Source organism: Medicago sativa, chromosome 8 (assembly GCF_051527215.1).
Source record: "Medicago sativa cultivar Bolivia chromosome 8, Bolivia_mono, whole genome shotgun sequence".
Taxonomy (NCBI): Eukaryota; Viridiplantae; Streptophyta; class Magnoliopsida; order Fabales; family Fabaceae; genus Medicago; species Medicago sativa.
In genome coordinates this window covers 32,052,086-32,076,773 of record NC_140756.1, presented here as the reverse complement: position 1 = coordinate 32,076,773, position 24,688 = coordinate 32,052,086, and the positions used below count along the sequence as shown (strand labels likewise).

At 37.2% G+C, this 24,688-nt stretch overlaps 2 long non-coding RNA genes across 3 annotated transcripts; both read left to right on the top strand.

Moving 5' to 3' along the window:
- The first annotated feature begins 134 nt into the window (after window positions 1-134).
- LOC146898472 (uncharacterized) lies at window positions 135-24,568 on the top strand. Its single transcript, XR_015022258.1, has 6 exons — window positions 135-235; window positions 392-525; window positions 6,903-6,994; window positions 23,028-23,334; window positions 23,489-24,208; window positions 24,330-24,568. It is a non-coding gene; the product is annotated as an uncharacterized LOC146898472 (long non-coding RNA).
- Window positions 10,313-12,863, top strand: LOC146898473 (uncharacterized). Of its 2 annotated transcripts, none has more exons than XR_015022259.1 (5): window positions 10,313-10,944; window positions 11,470-11,696; window positions 11,785-12,137; window positions 12,223-12,384; window positions 12,525-12,863. It is a non-coding gene; the product is annotated as an uncharacterized LOC146898473 (long non-coding RNA). The 2 variants fall into 2 exon arrangements; XR_015022260.1 differs by having other exon boundaries at window positions 10,314-10,885.
- Window positions 24,569-24,688: the final 120 nt, after the last annotated feature.

Genomic DNA, 24,688 nt, shown 5'->3' with positions numbered 1-24,688 from the left:
ATACTAAAAGCTATTTTCGTAATTTACCTCAGAGAACTTATGAAAATAAGCTGTTTTCAAAATTTCTCCCAAACAGTCTCATAAAATTATGCCAGTATATAATAAGCTTAGATAAGCTAATCCAAACAGGTCATTAATTTCTTACAGAATAATCTTTCCTCTACTGATTGTTGCTGTTGGCCTGTAGATGCTAGAATTTGGAATGTCTCTTGGAGTCGTTAATTCATGACCGAAGGTAAATCAAAGACCTATCCAACTTGTTGAAGTAGCAATGCATTTTTCTGTTTGAATCATTATTGGGTCATATGTGACAAATCGAACACGGTATGTATGTATGTACCTTCATTTCTTTACTTCAATTGTTAAACTGATCATATATTGTGTGTTGTAGAGCGTGATGGATTACATGGATTCTTTATATTCTCAATCTCAACTCGTCTAAACATTTTTCATCAACTAATAGGCTGAAAAAGCCAAGGAAAAGGAGAAAGCTATGTCACAACAAATACATGGATTCCTCAAAAGGTATTCCTAATCATATTACTGCATATTATTAATAAACTATGTACTGAACAAATATAATATTAAACAAGACACTACATGACTTGGGATGTACCAAGTCATTAACTGTTGTGCCTGTTTGTGCTCCACTTTATATGAGGGACCATGCAAACACTATTAGAGAATTTAACACTTTCTGTATGGTAACTAATTGTACTTGAAAAAAGTACGGTAAGGATTCTAGGGTTAGGAATCGTATATTAGGGTTAGGGTTTAGACTGAGGATTCGATGCCTTGAGAATGCTCCCAAGAGTAGTATTTATAGCCCGATGTGGGCTTGGGTTTCGGTTGCTTGGTTCCCAAGCAACAGGGGTATTTGTGTATTTTAGGCGGTTTCTAGAGGTTTCTAGAAGCTTAGAAGGGCCGAGCGCGCCAGGGTCTCAGGAGCCCTTCTGGAGGGCGCCTGAGCCCTTCTGAAGGTCTTAGAGCCTTTCTGGAGGGCTTATAAGCCTTTAGGAATATTATGACGGTTCACAGCCCCCCAAGCACGAGTCTTGGGACAAGGCGAAGTGGTTGGCTTTCTTTAAAAAATTTTAGATTTACACTTGCTGTTATTTTCGAGGATTCTCCTAGGGCGATCCTGAAATGTACTGGGACCCTCGAGGGTATGTATGTGATCCGTGTTTAAGGTACCCTCCCGGATGGTCTCAAAATGTTTTAATAGCCCCCAAGGGTGCATGTATTACGCACTACCGGTTCTTGTAGCCCCCCAAGCATGAGTCTTGGGACAAGGTGAGATGGTTTGTAAACGAGTGGGTAAATCTTCGAATGCTCCATTTGCAATCAGTTTATACGTGTCTCTGTGCGCTGTTTGTAAGCACCATAGCGAAGTGGCTAAAGCCCGAAGGCAATGTGATGTAGTTTGTACTTTTTTGGCGTTCTCTTTAACTTGGTATGGCGTCCTCTGCTTCGGCTGGACAAAGTGTTTGAATTGCTTAATGCTTTGTTTTTTAGTGCGTATGTGCCTTTGGGCGTTGTCGTTCGAATTTGGAGAGTCCCCCTAGGGTGATTTTACGTTTTCTTCAAAGACACCAGGGAGTATATATTCGAATTGTTTTATAGGTCGACCACTCACAGTCCCCCAAGCACGAGTCTTGGGACAAGGCGAAGTGGCTTGCGACGAGTTGACTTCTTTATGGTGATTCCTCATTAAATTTGCGTCGGTTTTGTTTTCTGAATCTGTTTTGGAGATTTTACATAAACGATTTTATTACTTTTGATGCTTCGGCGATTTTCAACGATTTGAATTGTCGTGCTTATTTTCTTATATGCTCCGGTGATTGCGTCGGCTCAGATTCTCAACATTTGGCGTTTTGATGTTCTGACGAATTTTGTCAGCTTTTGAATTTCCCAGCGACTTTTGTTGACTTGGTTGATATTCACTTGTTTGGCGATTTTGAGACTTTATTTTTCCATTATCTTATTTTTCTCATGGAGTCGATTTGTAGATTTTCCACCCCGCCAGAGCCTTTATCAAGGTTGACCTTTAGGGCGATTTGTAGATTTATGATAATTTGGCGATTTCAAATAGGAAAACCCCGCCAGAGCCCCTTATAGAGGTTGGCGTTTTGGGCGATCACATATTCATGATGGTTAGGCGAGTTTTATAGTCAACCCCCGCCAGAGCCTTTATCAAGGTTGACGTTGCTGGGGGCTCGCAGCGAGTTTTACAGTCGACTCCCGCCAGAGCCTTTATCAAGGTGGACGTTACTAGAGGCTCGCAGATCCTTTGGATCAAATTTATTTTTTTTTGTTTTGGCGAGTTTAACAGTCGACTCCAGCCAGAGCCTTTATCAAGGTTGACATTACTAGAGGCTCGCAGCGAGTTTAACAGTCGACTCCCGCCAGAGCCTTTATCAAGGTTGACGTTACTAGAGGCTCGCGGATCCTTTTTTGTTTTGGCGAGTTTAACAGTCGACTCCAGCCAGAGCCTTTATCAAGGTTGACATTACTAGAGGCTCGCAGCGAGTTTAACAGTCGACTCCCGCCAGAGCCTTTATCAAGGTTGACGTTACTAGAGGCTCGCGGATCCTTTGGATCAAATTCATTTTTTGTTTTGGCGAGTTTAACAGTCGACTCCTGCCAGAGCCTTTATCAAGGTTGACGTTACTAGAGGCTCGCAGCGAGTTTAACAGTCGACTCCCGCCAGAGCCTTTATCAAGGTTGACGTTACTAGAGGCTCGCAGATCCTTTGGATCAAATTAATTTTTTGTTTTGGCGAGTTTAACAGTCGACTCCCGCCAGAGCCTTTATCAAGGTTGACGTTACTAGAGGCTCGCAGCGAGTTTAACAGTCGACTCCCGCCAGAGCCTTTATCAAGGTTGACGTTACTAGAGGCTCGCAGATCCTTTGGATCAAATTCGTTGTTGCCAGAATTCTGAGTGGTTGAGTTCTATCATCCTTATTTGGCGCCCAGTAGATTCCCGTGGATATTGTAGTAGTAGCACCTGAACAAAATAACAAACAGTAAAGGCAAAGTATTTGTAGAAATTAAGGTGCCTCGTTAAAAACCTGCAAAACAAATCTCAAAGGTTGAGAAAGGTTAGAATAACTTCGTTTTCATCTTTATGGTCTTAATGGTGAGACCATTGCATCCTTGCATCATGGCGCGTTTGTTTGGTGAGTTCTCTTCGTTCGTTCATTTAGCCCCTGGCGGGCTTGTTAGTATCTATCCTTGATTTATCTGAAATATAATAATTCTTCTACGCTTCCAAAGCAATCAGTATCATAAATAAAGGAGTCTTTAATCATATGCGATTATATTCAACGGGAAGTAACTATTCTTTATCCTTCTCCAATTTACTTGGCCATGTTGAATCCAAACTAACTTCTATACATATTTTCAAACTGATTATATAACAAAGGCCGAGTTCTTCTAAGTAATAAACAATAGCAACAAGGAGCAATGTAGCATAAACACAATTACGAACGTAAATATGGAGTCAAGTTCCACCTACTACAAGGGTATTTACCATGTTGTCTTCAACTTATGAATGATACATAATGAATTTTAGCAAGTCACGTTAGCCACTTTCAACCCTATTTGTCTGGAATTCTATGACATCATAAACACAGCTTATATACAAAAAATTTAAGACGATAACAGGCTATGCGTATTATCGTTAACGTGAAATATAAAGTTACTTTCGAACTTCCAAAATAAAGGCGTCTTCATCATCCTATTTAATGAGAACTAATTACTCGTTGTCTTCTCTTATTAACTCGCCCATATTTTCTACTCCCCTTCCTACATTTTTCATTCTACTGCTAATCTTCTTATTTGATTATCTTGTACTTTTAAACCTTTTTTCTCTTCTATTAGATTGGAAGCCAAGTTCTCCCGCTACTTCCTTACTAGCTCGCCTTACTTCGTTCTTCTATTTTATACTCCTTCTCTTCTTCTTACTAACTTGAAGTCTAATTTGCTTGGTACTTTATTTTGTATGTCTTCGTTTCCTCCCATAAAGTTGGAACTAAGTCTTTTGCTCATCTTCATTCTTCTACGTGGGTCTAGTGCTATTAGTCTTTATCTATATTTTTACTAAACAGTTTAGTTCAGTTCGCAAAGTAAATGGTACATGGAAGGGGTTCCCAGGAAAGAGAGGTGGGTCACTTGGACCTCTTAAATACCAAGACTTTCCTTGCCAGAATCCCTCTCATGTGACCTTTTAACAATACTACACTTTACTTCTGCCATGGGGTACCTAAAGTAGTTAAATCTTCCTTTGTTTACTGAATTGAAACTAGCTTGCCTTTCTTAATGTTTTACTCCTCCTATTTTTTCTGTTTATTTAATTTGGAACTAAGTTGCCTAATATCTTATTTTCACTCCTCTTACACTCACTCTCCCATCAGAATAGATACGAACTATTGTTGCTGAAACAGTAGATTAGTGATGAATAATAACCAGTTAGTTGATCGTCCACATATTATGTATATGCACCAAAAACAATTCCAAAATAAATGATGCTGTCAGCTCATACAAATATTTTTCCAAAGATATAAGGCATCAATTTTGCTTTTAGATTACCTCAAACATACGGTAGTTATATATATTTAAAGATCAGAAAGATGAAACCTGAATTGTTTTAATTTTCTCGAGTCCTGAGTGACGTTGTTACAGTAGCGTTCCCTTGGTGTTCATCCGAGTAGCTGGCTCTTAGGCATTGACATTTATATTTACTAATAAAGTTTGTTAGAGAACATTCGCATGTTAGAGGAAACAGATTGACATTGATATCCTGTTATGAAAAATGATTGGAAAATAGACGAATATTGAGAGAATCTAACAAATTTGCAAGTTAATCAGAAAGTTTAATTAGCGTGTATTTTAACCAATTTGCTAACTAGGTCACCTGAACCAAAACGTGCAGCTTGTGTAGTTGACTGAACTTTTATGACATATAGTGATTGAGTATAGTAGCATAGCTATCAAAGGATAATTAAAGTTCAAGTATTTGGAAGAGAAAACATGATTCGTAGAAAATTGGAAAATAACAAGCCTGTTTATATTAATGTCTCAGTAACATTTCCAACTTCATATTTCAATAAGCAATAACAATAGATCCCAATATACGTGGGGAGTCTCAGATATAATATATGAATATCAACGATGCCTTTATTAATTATAGAACATCATAAGAGATTGGAATTGAAGCCTTTAATATAGAGCTACTCATTCTGCTATAGATGAAAACAACTAAACTCAATTTTATAAACTTCACGTATAATTATAATAACAAAGAAGCCCTTCTTGATTTTTCAATTAGGTTGGATCATTCTGGGAACAAACTTTTCAATGAAAAAAGTAATGATAATTAATTTAAGACAATTAGGAATAGGAGAAGCGGTCACCATGATAGTGCACAATTTAAGTACGTAAAGCATTTTATTCCATGATATAAAATCACGATAATCAACAGAGGTAAGCAATCATCAATTGATGTAATAAAAGAACAAGCGAGCATAACAATGAGATTAAATTTAACCCCATGATACAAATCTAAAACTGAATCGGAAAGGAAAGTAATGAATAAGCATCAAATACGGGCCGTTTTAGGATTTACGATATCAACACTTAGCATATAAATTCACACAGATAGCCACGCCCTTTGCAATAAAGATATTGATGTGGTATTCGGTGTCGACGGTGAAGATAGAACAATTATAAAGTAAGAGGAAGTACCTTTTCCAAAAGGAAAATGCTAGATATCAAGAATGGATTTTCTTGATGAATTCAAGAATGACGCAAACTAATCACCCTTAGATTTTAATCTTATTTATTAAAGTTTCAAAAAAAAAAAATACATAACACCCACCACCCCATGATTTCCGGCCAGGCTGAGATTTTATTGGCTAACATTAATTTCGGGACAATTTCTTGATAAAATCTTTCTTGATAAATAGCATTGCTCTTTTCAAAAATAGTGCTCAGCAAATTTTGTTCGATTAATCGAACAATAGTACATGATATATATATACACCGCCGCCAATTTTATTGCAACCTCATGGTTATTTTGCACCGCTGGAACTTATTCATAGCAAGCCAGTTATAGTAAAAGTTGTATGAAACTTATGTTATCGTAGAGAAGAGAAGCGGTCATGATATATATACGATTAACAAAGGAGAAAACGGTTGATATAGCGTAATCGTTATGTAGCGATTGAACCATAAATATTAGAACCTGATTATTAAACGATTCTGAGATGTGCTGATGGGGTCCCTGGCATATCACAATGAAAGGTTTCTTTCTACGATTGCCATGTTTGAGAAATCTTGAGGTCGATGATGGTTTGGTCTTCGCCTGTTATTATTTTCGAGGTCGCCGAGAAGGTTTTAGGCTTAGGGTTTATTTGCGATTCAGAAACGTGGTCAAGGTTAGTTTTACCTTTTCCCACAGATGGCGCCAACTGTACTTGCAAAAAGTACGGTAAGGATTCTAGGGTTAGGAATCGTATATTAGGGTTAGGGTTTAGACTGAGGATTCGATGCCTTGAGAATGCTCCCAAGAGTAGTATTTATAGCCCGATGTGGGCTTGGGTTTCGGTTGCATGGTTCCCAAGCAACATTGGTATTTGTGTATTTAAGGCGGTTTCTAGAGGTTTCTAGAAGCTTAGAAGGGCGGTGCCTCAAGGCGAGCGCGCCAGGGTCTCAGGAGCCCTTCTGGAGGGCACCTTAGCCCTTCTGAAGGTCTTAGAGCCTTTTTGGAAGGCTTATAAGCCTTTAGGAATATTATGACGGTTCACTAATTAAACATGGTTGTCACTTATGTGCATATTTTAGTAATGTTTATACGATAGAAAGGTCTTTTGATTTCACTTGCAATTTATCTTTAACACAGGGTAGAAGAACTCACCTCAGATTGTTGTAAGCAGAAGGAATTTAATGATGCTCTGCAGAGTGATCAAGCAATGTATATAGAGCTTTAAGAAGGTAGTGTCCTCGCTTTCTTCCCCCTCTCCTTATCTCTTTCTCTCCCATTTAATTTCTTTTCTTGTTCAATTTAGAGCTTATCCTACAGTTTCTTAGGAATAGAATACAGAAAAATAATAATCTAAAAGCTGCATTGTTCTACACATTGCTTATCAAGTTCCCAGTAATACACTAGATAACAAAGTATTTGTTACAACTATTGATGGATTTGAGTATACATGACATGACTTATTTTTTTCTGGTGCTTCTTGAAAACAAGAGTATAACTTTTTAGATCTATTGAAAACTTTATTTGTATTAATCCATGCCATATTTTGGAGGGTGCAGCTGAAAGCATACTTGTGCTACACTTGGAAGGTGTATTTTGTTTCCATATAAGCAGTACTTCATGTTGAAGATGAGAAAAACACAAGAAGGGGGGGTTGAATTGTGTTTTGAAAAATTCTTCGTTTCTCCTAAAAACTGAACACACTGATCAGAAGCTAAGTGAGACAGCTTCTGAAGTGATAATCAGAATCTAAATGCAGTGGAAAAAAACAGAGAGAGAGAAGAAGAATGACACAAAGCAATTATACTGGTTCCTTCCACAATCCGGAAGTAGTCCAGTCCCCCTTGCACTTCCAAGGAGATTTCACTATGAGTAATATCTGATTACAAATGCTCAAGCACACAAGCAAGAGACTTCCTTTGCTCAAGCACACAAGCTAGAGACTTCCTTTGCTCAAGAACACAATCAAGAGACTTCCTGCTCAAGCACAACTGCAAGAGACTTCCTAACTAAACAAAATTACACAGAAAATTGTTTAAGGTTGAACACTTGATATACAATCAGAGGTGCTCACAATACAAATCAGATACAGACTCAATGGACTTAAGAATTTCTAAGATATGACTTTGAGACACAGAAATTCTAAGTGAATGCAGAACAATTTCAGCAGAGGTTTGGTACTTGTGAAAATCTTGTGAGTCTTTCGTTCAGCGTTCTTGCATTACCAAATCTCTAGGTCTTCACTCCTTTATATAGAGGTGTGAAAGAGACGTTGTGAAATTGCCAGCACACCAAAGAGTCGTTGTTGAAGCTTGATCTTTCACCAATGATCTTTTGCCTGATTTGGTTGTTGTCCTATGAAGAACCAATTTGAAATCCATTCCTTATCCAAAGGAACATATATGCAGGCGAGACCATATTCTGGAGCTGTTTTCTTGTCTTGTAGCGTGGACACAAAACAGAGTGGTGGAGAACGTGGTTGTACAATTCGTACAAAGTACAATGTCAACGCTTTCGTCCAAATTGCAAGCACAAGCCTTCAAACACCTTTGAAATGACCGTTGCAAAATTCCACTAATCCTTTGTTTGTGTTTTCGAATCCAATAGACAGCTTTTGCATTGATAATTCTTCAATTCTTGAATCTTTTGCAAATCCAGTTGAGATTCAGCTTCTGGTGAAATGACTTCTGATGAGGCAGCTTCTGATGAAGCAACTTCTGCAGCTTCTGATGGTGCAGCTTCTGATGATGTGGCTTCTGGACCTCTTGTCTTCAGAAGCACTATTCTTCAGGAGCAGCTTTACTTCAGGAGCGGTATTTCTTCAGGAGCAGCTTTGCCTTCAGAATCATCTAAGCTTCATTTCCTTTGCTCTTTATTTGCTCATTCAGAACCAATGATGATGTAACTTTATAATTATGGTCCTGTACACTTGAACAAATATTAGCTAGTCCAATTTACAATTTTTAATACCTTGTTATCATCAAAACTCTTTAAGGTTCATTGTTAAACACATTTTGTTCCAACAATCTCCCCCTTTTTGATGATGACAAACAAAAGTATTTAAAATTGATCAATTGTTGTTAATCTAATTAACAAGTTGACTTTGGGGTTCTGAGGTTTGTAAGCTCAGAGTCTGAGGTTTGTAAGCTCAAACTCCCCCTGAGTCTGATAGTCTTTAAGGTGAGGTTTGTAAGCTCCCCCTAAGTTCTATCCAGGTTAATTAAATTCATTTTTCGCACAATAAAAATATCAGAGCTTTAAAAAAAAAATTGAATCATTGAAAGAATTAACTTATAGATAAGAAGAATGGTTCAATTAATTTTACTTGAATTTTGATACTTCTTCGTTCGTTCATAGCTTATACCAATAAGGTAAAAAAAATGATAGAAGTTTTTCAAAAATTTCAAATGCCATTAATGGGGCTCAGAGCCTTTAAATACTTGTCACATATACTCCCCCTTTTGTCATTATCAAAAAAAATAATAATAAAAAAAAACATAAAAGACAAAAAGATTTGAGAAAAACTCAAACAGGAGAGAGTATACAAGAAATTAATTAATTCAATCAGATCAAAATATATGAGCATGAATATCCAATTATCAGAAGCAGCTAAGCAGTCAGAAGCAGTAAGCATTCAGAAGCATAAAAATAAAACAAGATGGTTTCAGAAGCAAGGACTAAAAATTTTAAAACAAACAACAAACAAAAATAACACAAAGGTGTGCAACTAAGGGTTGGTTTGTTGTTGTTTCTTCATCTCCTCCATTTCTTCAATTTTCTTTTGCAACAGTTCTTCAAGCTGTTGTTGCCTCTGGAGAAGAGCCTGTTCCCTTTCTCTAGCTTCTTGCTGCTGCTGTGCCATCTGTTTCTTCAGAAGCTTACACAACCTTGCTTCTCTGGTCAAGTAATCCGTTTCTAAGAAGAAAGGCTGGTTTGCCAGGAGCAGTGTAGAACTTCGTACTCTGAGACTCTGATTCAAATGCTCCATTAGCCTTCTGACTGAAGCTTGCTTGACTCTGATGCATTTAGCCTTGATATCTTCAATAAGCTCAGCTGCCCGGTTCTTAAGAGATGCCCAGGAGTCTTCCACTACAAGAAAAACACCAAATTGAGACGAAATTTTGGGACGGAATTATTTTCCGTCCCAAAATAATTAAATTGGGACGGAATTTGCGACACTATTTTGTCAAAAATATTTGATTAAATAAATCTATATTGTTTTGGGACGGAATTGAAATTCTGTCCCCAATTTGAGACGGATTGTTGTTTTTGTCGCAAAATTGGGACGGATTTTTTATTTCCGTCTCATATTTGAGTCAAAATTTGGATTTCAGTTCAAAATTTTGTGAAAAATGAGGGCGGGAATTTTGGCGCCAACATTAAAGAAATTAAATTATTTTAGGGATTAAATTTATTATTTATATGTAAATTAAAATATATGATAGTTTTAATATTTTTTATTAACAAATAATAGTTTTAATATTATAGTAAAAAATTTAAGTTTTTTTATATAGGAAAAAAATTAAGTTTTTTTTTTTGGTCAGGAAAAATTAAGTTATTTATATGATATTGTAAAAAAAATAAAAAATTATATAATTTCAAAGAATGATAATAAAATAATATATAAAACTGAAAAAAATAGTGAAAAAATCCTTTTAAACAAAATAAGTTTATTGTCAAAAAACAAAAGCAAAAAAAGGTTTATTAGTAAATAAAAGAAATGTGATATGTTAAACGTGTTGTTTCTCTATTCTACTGATTAGCTTTCTCTTTCATCTATGAAAACCTAAATCCCCAATTTTCTTACTCCATTCATCGTTCTCTCCCTCTCCAAATCTTCGCTGGTATCATCATCAATCTCGACAAACTCTAGTTCTTAGACACAAATTGGATTGTTCTTTATCATGGCTTGATTGGCAGAAGGGAGTATCAATGTTTGCCTAAACCATGGCAGGGTAAGCTAGAGGTGCACCTTCTTCATCTTCAACAATGGGAGAAACGACAGTGGCTTGACCACCTTCCCAAAAGGGGCAGTAGAAGAAGGATTCTCGTTCATAGTTACAGGACAGCTAACCTGAGGTTCTCGCCATCGCTTTTAACTCAGTAGCTATTGTTAGCCGCCGGTACGAAATCACTCATCTCCCTCTGCATATTTCGTTTGGGCTTTCCCTTTGCTTCATGGGTAAACTCATCTCTTTTGCTCATGTGTTAGTTTGTTCTTTTTTTAGTTTTAAAATTTGATAAGCTGCTGAGATTTTTAAAGATGAGGCTGGTCATATTCTTTGCTTCATTAGTGGTTCTGTTTTGAATTTTTTGTGTTTGGGTAGTTGTAGAATTAATTGTTTTTTGGGATTATTGTTTTATGATAAAATGGGTGATTTTTATTTGATTGAATTGTGTCTTCTTGGTGTTTGAAGAAATGTGCAAGAGTTGATGTATGAGTGATGAGATAATTGTTTGCATTTTATGAAGTGTCAAAGGAAATTTAAGAGATTGCAATTACTCTTCATTGTGAAGATTGAAGATTGTTATTAGTGTGGGTGATTGAAATTGAAAATACCTTGCTTCATAGATTAGATGGAAGTTTGATGGGTTGGGTGTGTATTTTGAAATAACCTTTGTTACATTGAAACCAACTAGTGTGTGAATCAAATGGTGTTTGAATTAAATGTATTTTGATTTATCTAATTTTGAACTATGTTTATAGGAACTTGGATCAACTTGAGGTGTTATCGAATACATGGATGACGACATGACTTTTGATAGCTTGACATAAGTTGGAGACAATTTCATCCAAGTTGCTGCATTTGGAGGTCCTTGACATAAGTCCAAACTATTTGACTAATGAAATCCTGCCATCACTAAGGAGGTTCACATCTTTGAAAGAACTGTATTTGAGTGAGATTGAATTGGACTCAGATCTTCATATACAAGGTAGGCTACATAGCTCTAATTAACACAACACTTTTCGTTTTATTAAGATATATACGGCTAACCGGGGAAGTAACACACTAACATGTAGGATTAGGCGACATATTGAAGAATCTTGAGATACTTGACATCTCGGGGAACAACTTCAATGGTGCTGACATTGCATTTGATCTTAGTGGCCTTTCTTTCCTACAACAACTTTAATGACACTGATATTGCATCTGCTCTTAGTGACATTCCTTCACTGATAACTTTATATTTAAGAGGGATGAGTATTACTCAAAGATCCATTCATACTTTCATATATGTCGAACTATATTTTTTTTTCCTTCTGAAAAACATATGGCCTCTAATCTTATATGTTTATATTGCTAAATATATTCAAACTGAAGACTTTGGGGATCCTTGACTTGTCTGCGAACAACACGAACTTATGGAATCTAGGTTTGTTGTCATCATTTGATAATTTATTGTCCCTGATATCATATTCCTAGTAAAAAAAAATGTTCTCAAATTTTTTTTTTATCAGACAATCATGGATTTGGATTTGCATGGCCGTCCAGTTTACAAGTTCTTTCGCTGAGCTTCAACCGTTTGAGTAACAATATTCTTTCATCCCTAAATGGTCTTCCAAGTCTCAAATCTCTGGACTTGAGTTACAGCAACTTGAATGGATCGCTAGATATTAGTGGTGAGTATTAATTGATATTTAGATTATTAATTCAAACATATTCTAATTTTTTTACGATATCTATTTATCTTCTTGGGAGGCATATTTGCCTTTGGGGTACACATGTTTATGACTATTTCTTTCCTTGTGTTTTTGTACAGAATCAAACCTTTGGATATTTCTTATACAAATCAACAATTGCTGGTGTACGTGGTTTTTGTGTTTCAGCAATGCTAAGACTCGAGGAAGTTATTAGAACCTAAGAATTAATTGAGTTTGATATTTTGTATACCTTCAAGTTATTAGAAGGTTAACCTATTGGATGATTCATAATACTTTGATATTTCGTTAGATACTTATATGTTTCTGATGAAACTATTAATGTTTACAAATTGAATTGTGCTCTTGGAATGATTTTTTGAAATTGTTATGACACAATTAAATGTGCATAATAAACGGATATTAAAATCACAGCATAATTGTAAATAGCATTTGTCGCACATTATTTATTTGTAATTGAATTTTATACAAATTTATCCCCACAAATAATTTATAAAAAAATATAAATTCAACCCAATTTGGGACGGAATTTAAGTATTTTGTTGCAAACATTGGGACGGAATTTGAGATTTCTGTCGCAATGTCGGGACGGAATTAAATAGTTGGGATAAAACAATTAATTTCATTTCGTCCCAGATTCCGTCCCAAACGTGTGACGGACGATAAAATTCCGTCCCCAAAATATTGCGACAGCAACATTTGCGACGAAAATATTTTGTCTGAAATTCCGTCCCAGCTTTCAACTGGGACGGAAATTTACACTAGTGTGCGACGGAAAATTCCGTCCCAAATCAATGTTTTTCTTGTAGTGTTCATATGCACTTGTGAGATCAATTGTCCTTCTTTGATCCACCAGATTATGCATCTGACTCAGGATTGTGAGAAGCTCAGCATTGATATATCCAGATTCCAGGATGTTTGTGGGTGGGTGTTCAAGGGTTTCAAGATCAGAATCACTGATTTCCAAATCTTGAACAGGGTTAGGAACTGGAATGGTAAAGTGTGTTTGTGTGTTTGAAGATGAAGGCTGGTCAGAAGCAATGTGTGTGGTAGAGGTTGAGGCTTGAACATTGACTTGAGAGATGTCAACATCCATAGGAGTTGGTGCTGGGGAGTGTTCAATTTCAGTTGGTGGTTGTTGTGGTGAAGTTGATGTTTGAGTGTTGAGTTGGGGGTCAATGGTAGCTATTGGTGATTGTGGGGGTGTTGTGGGTTTATGTGGTTCAGGTGTGTGTTGATGGGGGTTTTCTGAAACAACATTTTCAGAAGCAGCTGCTTCTGGAGTTGTTTCAGAGGCCTTTTCTGAGGTAGATTTGTCTATAGGTAACTCACCTGAGTAGTGGAGAGCAAGATTGTCTAAGACAGAAGTGTCTTTCATTGGTTCAGGTACTGATGGTGAAGAAGGTGAAATGGGGATAGAGGTGACTGGAATCTGGATTACCTCAGCTGTAGGGCCAGCTTCAGAAGTGATCTTCTGTGGACCAGCAGCTTGAGGAACAACTTCTGAAGTTCCCTCTTCTGGAGCATCTTCCATAAAAATCATCATTTCTTCATCCTCATTGTCTTCAGTAGACTTACCAGCAATGGCTCTTACTTCAGCCAATTTCTCTTTGAAGTACCTATCACAATCTTCCATACCCAAGGCCTTGAGCTTTTCATCTCTTTGATGAGTGTATTGTGCTTTTAGATCCTCTTTGTCTGAAATAAGATCAGAAACACGTTCATCTGCCATCCTTTTCCTTATTGGAGTCATCTCAACCATAGGACTCACAAGTTGAAGGGGGGCCTTCTTCTTCTTTAGCTTAGGATCAGCATCTTCTTTCTCTATTTCTTGAAGAGCTTCCTGCAGCTGCTCTTCAGTGATTACTAAATCTGCCTTACCTTTTCTTCTTTTCTGAGGAATAGAAGCAGCACCAACCTTCTGCATCTTTCCTTTATCCTTGATAGAAACAGGTTTAGCTTCAGTCTTAGCAACTTTTTGCTTTTCAGATTTAGCAATAGCAGCTTCTGACTCAGTACTAGTTCTGGCCCTCTTTCCTTTAGTAGGAGCAGCATCAGATTCTGAACTAGTTCTGGCCCTCTTCCCTTTAGGTGCATCAGAAACAGCAGCTTCTGACACAACAACTGCCTTGGCCTTCTTGCCTTTCCCTTTAGCAAGAGCAGCTTCCTCCTGAGAACTTGCATCATCCTCCAAGACGTACTCAGCTACTAATCTAGCTAAGTGTTCAGGATTACTTTCCTTAACTAAGGAAGGAAAGTCCCTGATAATCTCAGATTCTTCTGTGGTCATCTCCAACCACTTCTCATCTTTAGGAGCTGTCTTGAAAAAGTGCATTGAATGCAAAGTCTTGCTATTGATAGTCTTTTCTGCAGTAGAAACTTCGAAGCATTTATCAGAAGCATCCCTTGTTCTTCTCAATAAATCCAGCACTCTCCCTTGATAAAAGATCTCAGAGAGCAATCTTCCATAGGGCACTTGTTTCCTTCCTTTGACTGTGCCTTCATTAATAGCCCAGCAGAGATGATCCAATACATATCTTGGGAAGTTTATCTTTTCCAGATTGGTCATGAAATAGATTGCTAGCTTCTGTTGGTTGTTGGGTTGATCAGACCCACCTGCTCTTTGAAAGAAGCAATCGTTACTGAATTTCACCAACATTCTGTTGTGAATCTCCATTTCAGAAGGCTTAGTGTCTTTGTTACCACCCAGAAGAGTGTTGTAGTAGTTTTGCAGCAGGACATCATCCTTTTTAACTATTTCTTGAAATCTTCCTTCTGCATCCATTCTACAAGCTTTAGCAATTATCTCCTCTGTGATGATTACGGGAATACCCATCACTTCAGACCTTATCTCAAGACTACTGAAGGAAGTGGGATTCAACTCAATCTCCTTCTTTCCTTTCTTCGACCCAGCTGGTTTATCTGCTACCTTCACAGGCTTTCTGTTGACGATTTCAGCCCTTAACCAGAAATCTTTGACCAAGTTCACATATGTTGGCCCATTTAGCATGTTGAAGTATCCAGACAGTTTCTGAGTTTCTACATAGCCTTCCATGTCCACTTCGTACTTCTTGAGTGAAGTGAAGTCCACTGGTGATTCTACTTGGACGATTAAGGATTTCCATGGAATATCCATAGTTTTCTCTTTGTAGATGGACCCAGATTCTGATACGCTTTGCTTGTTTGATGTAGATTCTGAAACTTTTGAGCTTGATGATGCCATTTGATGATGATTAACGAAGATTTGAAGAAGATGAAGATTTTAGGGTTCTAAGGTTGAGAGAATGCGCTTACTTCGCAAGAGGTTTGAGAGCAAATGTGTTTGTTGTGAATGAGTAGTGTGTGAATTGTCAAAGTGTTAAAAGTAAAACGATTGCAATTCAAAAGAGACAAACAAACATAACATTAATGACAAAATTGGGGGCGCGTGAAAAGTACTTTCAAAGCTTTTAAATCATCATTGCCCTTTTTAGTTATACACCAACACATACAGGCCACGTAAGAAGTTCACAGAGTAACTACCAAGTTAGTGGGCCAGAAGTTACTTTTTAAAAAGTAACTTCCAACGTTTCCACTAATTCAACTATTCAGAAACAACAAATCCAGCTTCTGGACTTCAGATGCTGACGTCATCATCAGAAGCGAGTTTTCCTCAGAACCTCAATAAAGAGCTTCTGATGGACTACCGTTTCTGAACTGACTTCAGAACCTAAAACCCTATTCAGGAGCGAGCAAGCAAGCATTTAATCAGATACAGAGTGCATGTTCAAATTTTTCTTTATAAAATCAAATCTTTCAACAGTTAAAGGCTTAGTAAATATATCAGCCCATTGATTTTCAGTATCAATGAATTGTATATCTAAAATTCCTTTTTGAACATAATCTCTGATAAAATGGTGTTTGATTTCAATGTGCTTAGCTCTTGAATGCAAAATTGGATTTTTAGACAAACAAATAGCAGCAGTATTATCACAATAAATGGGAATACTGTTAGCAGTTATCTGATAATCTTCCAACTGATGTTTCATCCAAAGTAGTTGTGTACAACAACTTGCAGCTGAAATGTATTCTGCTTCTGCTGTAGACATAGCAATAGTTGTTTGTCTTTTGCTAGCCCAGGATATAAGATTATCACCCAGAAATTGACAGTTGCCACTGGTTGACTTTCTTTCAATCCTATCACCAGCATAATCAGCATCACAGAATCCAATTAGCTTATAATCTAAGGATTTCCTATAAAGGAGTCCAAGATTAGTTGTTCCCTTCAAATACCTGAAGATTCTCTTGACAGCAGTCATATGAGATTCTCTAGGATCTGATTGGAATCTTGCACACAAGCATACACTGAATAAAATATCTGGCCTAGATGAAGTGAGGTATAACAAAGAACCAATCATACCTCTATACAGCTTCTGATCTACTTTAGCTCCTTCATCTTCTTTGCTTAAGTTGCACGTAGGGTGCATTGGAGTGTTCATCACTTTACAATCTTCAAGTTTGAACTTCTTCAGAAGCTCCTTTGTGTACTTTGATTGATGAACATAGATTCCATCTTTGCATTGATTGATTTGAATGCCAAGGAAGAACTTCAGCTCTCCCATCATACTCATTTCAAATTCATCCAGCATTAACTCAGAAAATTCCTTGCAAAGAGATGCATTAGTAGAACCAAATATTATATCATCAACATATATTTGCACAACAAGAATATCTTTCTCAAGGGTCCTTCTGAAGAGTGTAGTATCAACCTGTCCTCTTTTAAAATCATTTTTGATTAAGAAATTACTTAGTCTATCATACCAAGCTCTGGGAACTTGTTTCAAGCCATATAGTGATTTCTTCAGTTTAAAAACATGGTCAGGATATTTAATATCCTCAAATCCAGGAGGTTGCTTGACATACACTTCTTCTTCTATGACACCATTTAGAAATGCACTCTTGACATCCATTTGATATAATATTATGCCATGATTAACTGCATAGGAAAGAAGTAACCTGATTGCTTCCAATCTTGCAACTGGAGCAAACGTTTCAGTGTAATCAATGCCTTCTTGTTGACTATACCCTTGTGCAACAAGCCTGGCTTTGTTTCTTGTTACTTCACCTTGCTCGTTCAGCTTGTTTCTGAATACCCATTTTATTCCAATAATGTTCTTGTGCTGAGGTTTGGGTACCAGATCCCACACATCATTTCTTTGAAATTGATTCAACTCTTCTTGCATAGCTAGGATCCATCCATCATCTGAAAGTGCTTCATCAACTGTTGTAGGTTCAATCATTGAGATTAGTCCAATCATTGACTCTTCTTGTCTGAAATGTGATCTTGTTCTTCTTGGACTATCTTTGTTTCCAATGATTAGCTCCTCAGGATGTGAAGACTTGTGTTTGAATGTGTTTCTGGGAGGATCTTCTTGATGTGAGCCATCTTGGGTTTTCTTCCTTTAAAGAGTTCATATGCTGTTTTCTCCAAAATAGGTCTAATATAGATCCTGTTTTGAACATAGCATGTTGTATTCACTGCTTCTGCCCAAAAATGTTTTGGTAAATTGTTTTCATGAATCATGGTTCTGGCCATTTCTTGTAAAGTTCTATTCTTTCTCTCTACAACCCCATTTTGTTGTGGTGTTCTAGGAGAAGAGAATTCATGGAAAATTCCATGTTTTTCACAAAAAGCTTCAAATGGCTCATTTTCAAATTCTCCACCATGATCACTTCTGATTTTCAAAATTTTTGATTCTTTTTCAGATTGAATTTGAGTGCAGAAGCTACTGAATACATCACACGCAACATCTTTACTCTTTATGAATTTCACCCAAGTCCATCTGCTGTAATCATCAACAATGACTAATCCATATCTACTTCCATATAAGGATGCAGTACTCACTGGTTCAAATAAATCAATATGGAGTAATTCTAAAGGTCTTGAGGTTGAAACAATGTCTTTGGTTTTAAAAGATGATTTCACAATTTTCCCTCTCTGACATGCACCACAGAGTGCATCTGAATGATAGTCAATGTCTGGTAGCCCTTTCACCAGTTGTAACTTACTAAGCTTAGAGATTAACCTCCAGTTAGCATGTCCCAACCTTCTGTGCCACATCCATTTCTTATCATTCACTGATAGTAGGCAAATCACTTTCTGATCAGCCAGTTCAGAAAAATTGATTTTATAGACATTGTCAACTCTCTTTCCCTTGAACACAATGGATTTGTCTTCCTTGTTGATTACTGTACAGTTGGGTTTTTCAAAAAGCACATCATAACCATTATCACAAAATTGACTAATGCTCAAAAGGTTATGTTCAAGACCATCTACCAACCATACATTATTAATTGAGGTAGAGGAATTACCAATAGTTCCTGTACCTATGATCTTGCCTGACTGGTTGCCTCCAAATTTCACATTTCCTCCCTCTTTCATTGTTAGGCTGAGGAACATGGACTTGTCTCCTGTCATGTGTCTTGAGCAACCACTGTCTAGGTACCATGATCTTTGCTTTGGCACTGCTCTTAGACATACCTGCATCATTGACATTTTTAGATTTAGGTACCCATTGTTCTATGGGTCCTGGAAGGTTAGTACTTAAGGCTTTACTCTTCACTTCTTGTACCTTGTGCTGTGAGTTGGGTTGCTTCTGATTAACCATCACCTTAGGTTTTGGTACTTCAGAAGCAGTAACTGTCTTCTTCTGAAACTTAGACTTCAGAACCCCAGATTTTGGTTTCACCAGACTCTGAGGAATAGGTTCTGATCTTTTCAGGATCCTGACCTTTGAAGTCTTGGAATCAGATTTGATCATAGCCTTTGACTTAGAGTTCTTTGGCTCTGAAGTAATCTTAGCCTTAGGACTAGAAGCTTCAGGTTCTGATTGAACAACAGTTTCCAACTCAGCCCCTTCTGGTACAAAGAATGTTTTCAGACCTTCCTTGATGCATTCACAACAAGATTTTAGATTGGTTTTCTCAAGTTTCACTTCTGGAAAACCAATTCCTCTGCCATTGTTCTTGTAAATGCTATAAATCATAGAAGCTACTCTGCTTCTGTCAATGCCAGATATAATAAAATCTTCAAGAGCAATTTCATGGTTACTTAAAGGTTTTTCATTACACTTTTCTTGTAGCTTCTGACATAAGAACCTGAGCTGATCTTCATATGTTTTACACATGAAGTCAAAGCCCCTAAGTCCTTGTTCAGAAGCTTTCAGATCCAATAGAGTTGATTTTTGCTGTTGTACCAAATCAGCATATTTTTCTTTTAAATCCTTCAACTCATTGGTTCTTACTTCAAAATGTGTAAGAAGTTCTTTAAGAGACTCAACAAGTTCATCTCTGGGAATTTTGGAATATACCTCGTTTTCATCTTCTGAGTCTGAATCTGATCCAGCTTCTGAAGTTGCTGTTGCTACCAACCCAACAGCTACCTTTGCATCTTCATCAGCTTCCTCTTTATCAGATCCAGATTCATTACCCAAATCATCCCAGGTTGCCATTAAACTCTGCTTAATCTGCTTCTTGAGTTTGCTTGGTTTGAATGTAGACCTCTTTGACTTATCCTTTGACTTTTCTCTTTGAAGATCAGGGCATTCAGCAATGAAGTGTCCAGACTTCTTACAGTTGAAGCATCCCTTCTGATCTTCTTTCTTTGAGCTTCTGGAGTTACCCCTTCTGGAGAGAAACTTTCTGTTCTTCTTGGCCAGATATTGAAGTTTGTTTGAGAGCATGGCCATTTCAGCAGCATCTGGTTCAGAATCTGAACTTGACTGTTCTTCCTCTTCAGATTCAACCACTCTGAGAGCTTTTGATGACTTGCCTTTGGATGGAAGAGCTATTGATTTACTCTTCTTAGTAGACTCATGTTCATTAAGACTTAACTCATGAACTTTGAGAGAACTAACAAGATCTTCGACACTTAAAGTGTTTAAATCTTTAGCTTCCTCAATGGCAGTCACCTTCGGTCTCCATCTGGCAGGTAAGCTTCTGAGAATCTTGCTTACATGATCAGAAGCAACATAGCTCTTCTTTAGAATCTGTAGCCCAGAAACTAAGGTTTGAAACCTTGAGTACATCTCCTCAATAGTTTCATCATCCTTCATCTTGAATAACTCATACTGATGTACAAGCAGAAGAGCCTTTGCTTCTTTGACCTTCTTGCTCCCTTCATAATTTGAACAGAGAGAAGCAAACATAGCTTTAGCAGTGGATTTGTCACTCATTTTCATGTACTCCGCTTTGGGTATGGCAGTGACAAGAGCTCCTCTGATAATATGATGCTTCTTGTAGAGTTTCCTCAGTTCTGGAGTATGTTTCTTTCTATCCACAGCAGCTCCTTCTTCATCAAGGACTAAATCACCAACACCATCTTCCAGAATATCCCATAATTCTTCATCTAGGCTCATGATGTAACTGTAAAAATTGGTCTTCCACCAAGAGAACTCTTCAGCATCTCCATTGAACTTTGGAACTTTTCCAACACTGGTTTTCTTACTATCACTATAATCATGTGAGACATTTTTATAGCTAGTATCACTAGAACCAGAACCATTAGGAGGAGGAGTAGTCATGTTTTTCTCAGATCTTTGACTGTTGCACGGTTAAGTGTTACACAACAGACCAAGGCTCTAGATACCAATTGAAGGTGAGAAAAACACAAGAAGGGGGGGTTGAATTGTGTTTTGAAAAATTCTTCGTTTCTCCTAAAAACTGAACACACTGATCAGAAGCTAAGTGAGACAGCTTCTGAAGTGATAATCAGAATCTAAATGCAGCGGAAAAAAACAGAGCGAGAGAAGAAGAACGACACAAAGCAATTATACTGGTTCCTTCCACAATCCGGAAGTAGTCCAGTCCCCCTTGCACTTCCAAGGGGATTTCACTATGAGTAATATCTGATTACAAATGCTCAAGCACACAAGCAAGAGACTTCCTTTGCTCAAGCACACAAGCTAGAGACTTCCTTTGCTCAAGAACACAATCAAGAGACTTCCTGCTCAAGCACAACTGCAAGAGACTTCCTAACTAAACAAAATTACACAGAAAATTGTTTAAGGTTGAACACTTGATATACAATCAGAGGTGCTCACAATACAAATCAGATACAGACTCAATGGACTTAAGAATTTCTAAGATATGACTTTGAGACACAGAAATTCTAAGTGAATGCAGAACAATTTCAGCAGAGGTTTGGTACTTGTGAAAATCTTGTGAGTCTTTCGTTCAGCGTTCTTGCATTACCAAATCTCTAGGTCTTCACTCCTTTATATAGAGGTGTGAAAGAGACGTTGTGAAATTGCCAGCACACCAAAGAGTCGTTGTTGAAGCTTGATCTTTCACCAATGATCTTTTGCCTGATTTGGTTGTTGTCCTATGAAGAACCAATTTGAAATCCATTCCTTATCCAAAGGAACATATATGCAGGCGAGACCGTATTCTGGAGCTGTTTTCTTGTCTTGTAGCGTGGACACAAAACAGAGTGGTGGAGAACGTGGTTGTACAATTCGTACAAAGTACAATGTCAACGCTTTCGTCCAAATTGCAAGCACAAGCCTTCAAACACCTTTGAAATGACCGTTGCAAAATTCCACTAATCCTTTGTTTGTGTTTTCGAATCCAATAGACAGCTTTTGCATTGATAATTCTTCAATTCTTGAATCTTTTGCAAATCCAGTTGAGATTCAGCTTCTGGTGAAATGACTTCTGATGAGGCAGCTTCTGATGAAGCAACTTCTGCAGCTTCTGATGGTGCAGCTTCTGATGATGTGGCTTCTGGACCTCTTGTCTTCAGAAGCACTATTCTTCAGGAGCAGCTTTACTTCAGGAGCGGTATTTCTTCAGGAGCAGCTTTGCCTTCAGAATCATCTAAGCTTCATTTCCTTTGCTCTTTATTTGCTCATTCAGAACCAATGATGATGTAACTTTATAATTATGGTCCTGTACACTTGAACAAATATTAGCTAGTCTAATTTACAATTTTTAATACCTTGTTATCATCAAAACTCTTTAAGGTTCATTGTTAAACACATTTTGTTCCAACACATGTACCAGCTGAAATCCATTTCTATTTCTATTTCTAGCCGACGTTGATGATCTCGTTGTGGAGGATTGGACGGGAGAGCCATTGACTAGGGATCAGGAACTGGCAGTGCCTGCCGGGGATTTCAAGGTTGAGGAAATTAGCACCATTGTTGTTGTTGCATAGTCTTTAACTTTTTTATCTACCATGCCTTATTTGTGATTTCTGTCAGTACATAACTGAGAATGGATTCACATTTCATGTTGTTGCATAGTCTTTAACATGTGACTAAAATATTTTCCAGTAAAAAAAATTGGGTACTTGAAACTTCAATATATTTTTCAGAAGATATCATTGTACTGTCACTGAAGTTTCTAGTCTTAAACGGTGCCAGTGCAATAGAGATTATCAGAAGACTCGTTGTTTGCTGCCATTCCATTTCAAGTTTTATTGCAACCAAAAATCCCCTGACAGAACCTCTGTTCAGTTGCATGAAATTTAAGAACTAATATACTTGTGCAGGGTCTAATTCTGTCAAGATAACAGTGCATGAAATTCAAGTTAACCATTAACACCGAGTATTTTATGCATGAAGGTACCTATGGTAACTACTGAATCAGGTTTGCAATACAAGGATATTAAAGTTGGGCAGGGCCATAGTCGACCAGTTGGATATCAGGTATGTAAATTCTTCTGACCTGTTTAGTATCCCTTGTATGCTCATCTCCGCCATTTAAAAAACGCAGTCAATCACAACACAACTAGCGGTGTTGGTAGTTCCGTTCTTGACATGTTCTGTGGATACGAGTCATATTAATTATCATTATTTTCTTTTTCTTCCCATTCACAGTCGAGTGGTGTAAGCTGGAATTGTCTCTCCCATGCACACATACTCATGCAGGGTAGGTTTTCAATTCTCATGACTGGCACATTTTTTTTATAATTGATTATATTGTCCATTGTTGATTATTGATTATATTGTCCATTGTTGCATAATCTGAAGCTGTGGTTTGCCAAGTTCTGTATCATTGATTATTTTGTCCATTGTTGCATCAGGTGTGATGGTTCCTGGTAATCAATTGAGTGGTGTAAGGTTAGTTGATGAATCGCTGCTGGCAAGGTTTAAAGCAACTTATCCAGATGTGGAGGTGCAGCCAGCATCACCTCTTTGAGCTTCTGTTATGGAAGTAGACTCTAGTGTTGCTGCTCAATCAAGGGGTCCAGTTTGCTGAGCCTGCAGCTCCAGCAACTGTCTCGACTTCAGAGGAGAAGGCAATGACTATTGACGTGACTACTTATTAGTGACTATGGTGGTATATACTTTACTTTCAAATATGAAGGTATGAACCACCATCTCTTCACATTCTTTTTATTCTTCCTTCAATGCTTCCATCTAAAAAAAGAGTCCCTTTCAATTTCATCGATTCTCTGGTTTTTTTGGTTCAAACCTCCAATGGCGCACATCTTCTCAAGGTAGGTTGATTTGGAAGAAGCAGAGCAACATCAACTTAGTGATAAACCTCCAGCACAAGTATGTATAGTTTTTTGTTCCAGTTACTTAATTAGGAGAGCATTTAGTTTTACTGTATGTTTTAGTTAGTTGTGATGTGGCTATTTGTGTTCAAATACATTAATGAAGTATTTTCTCATTGTCATATTAGACTACTGTCTCTATGTATATTTTGAAATGTTATTCTTGTATAATTGTAAATAGGTTGCGGATCTTGATACTATCATTATGCAGGAAGAAATAACAAAACTTTGCTCAGATTATTTGTAAGTTGCACCGACACTTTTTGTCATTAATAGGTATTTCAGATAATATAAGAAGCTATTTCTTGTCCAAATATCGGTTCAAAATTTTGATTTTCATAATATTTTTCATATATTGCTGAAGGATGAAGGGTAAGGAAAGGAGCTTGATGGATTTGGGCCTTAAAGAATTGCAGGACCTTGAAAAGGTGTAGTGGAAGATGGCCACTTCCACACAACGTCAAATATCTTGCTACGGATCCTACATGAACGCTGTTACAAGTAAGATCCTTATGCTTTGAAAGTATAAATGCTTATAATCATAGTCTTTGGGAAAGATCTTTTGAAGAAAAAAAATCGATCATTATCCCAAAATAATATATCTCCAAATATGGATAACATTTCTTAGGTGTAACCATTAGGTATCATGAAAATAGGTAGCAGGAAGACCATAAATATTTTATCTGTTAAAAGTTCCTAATAGCAAGAATCCAATTGTAATAT